Here is a 1,194-nt window from a genome sequence, read left to right as displayed (position 1 = left end):
ATATACACACACATATGTACATGAACATATTTGTGTATGTATATATAATTTATGAGTGATTCCTGACATTCCTTCTTCCCTGTCCATCTTCCACATATGAAGAGAAAGATATACACATGTTTGTGTTTGTGTACGTGTATATTAGTTTGTGTATGTATTCTTTTTTTTTCTGGTCAATTTATTTAGTTCAACAATCTATCAAAAGGACCCCAAAAACAAAGGTTATTTTACGTTTTCTTAGTTTAAAAATACACCCCCAAAGCCTGTTAAATCTGACTAGAAAATGCAGTTCTTTGGTGTCTCCCTCCCCTTCTGCCTGCCTCAGGCCACCCCTGCAAAGAAGGGTGTTTGGAGTTAGTAGATAGCAAGGCAGTCAGACCTGAGGAGGCGTTTATGGATAAAATGTAGCTCATTGTCAGGTTGAAGTTCTTCAGGATAAAGAAAGAAGCAACAATGACCAAGAACAAGAAACGGGTGTTACTGTAGAAGATGTAGAAGGTGGTACCTTCCTAATCAGCCAATTCATTCTTCTTCCACAGGATTTTTTCATCTTTGTCTTTGCGAGACATTTTCCTGTTGTCAGTCTCAGAAAGCTTCCAAGTCATCTCTTGGGTGACGGCATCCTCTCTCTTCTGGGCAACCTTGATTTAAGGATAAACTTGATGATCTTGTATGCAACAGCTACCAGGTAAGTGCTGACCAGGGTCATGATGCTGCAGAGGACCACAGACTGCATGAAGTCCATGTACCACATTCGACAATAGAATCAGATGAGGATGGCCAACATGATGAAGGAGTTCCTGAAAAAGAGCACCAACAACTTGGCCAAGAAGTGACTGAAGTCCTCAAGGAGCAGGTCCTCCTCCAACTGCTGCTTGAAGCCACCCTTGAGACAACTGGCTCCTCTCTGATCCGCTGCAGCCAGGAAGCAAATGTGAAGCAAGGGAGGGCCAAGGCCCATGCCCTGTGCATGTATTCTTTTTAAAGAGATCTCATTTTATAGTAGCTGCCTCTACTGGAGCCATCAAAAGGTAGATAGCACAGTTCATCAAATTATCAGATGAAAAAAATTGGAGAGGGTAACAAAATTGAGATCTAGAAAGTCCTTTAAAAGTTATAATCTATTGAAATATACATATATATGGGTGTACATATATACACATATATATGCGTGTGTATATATGTGTGTATACC

General features: G+C 40.4%; 1 pseudogene; it reads right to left on the bottom strand.

Annotated features, from left to right (window-relative positions):
- Window positions 1–266: 266 nt before the first annotated feature.
- LOC140499614 (translocon-associated protein subunit gamma pseudogene) lies at window positions 267–745 on the bottom strand (annotated as a pseudogene).
- Between the last annotated feature and the right edge of the window lie 449 nt (window positions 746–1,194).

Source organism: Notamacropus eugenii, chromosome 1 (genome assembly GCF_028372415.1).
Source record: "Notamacropus eugenii isolate mMacEug1 chromosome 1, mMacEug1.pri_v2, whole genome shotgun sequence".
NCBI classification, from domain to species: Eukaryota; Metazoa; Chordata; class Mammalia; order Diprotodontia; family Macropodidae; genus Notamacropus; species Notamacropus eugenii.
The sequence above is the reverse complement of the archived record's forward strand: the minus strand, read 5'-3'. Positions and strand labels throughout refer to the sequence as shown.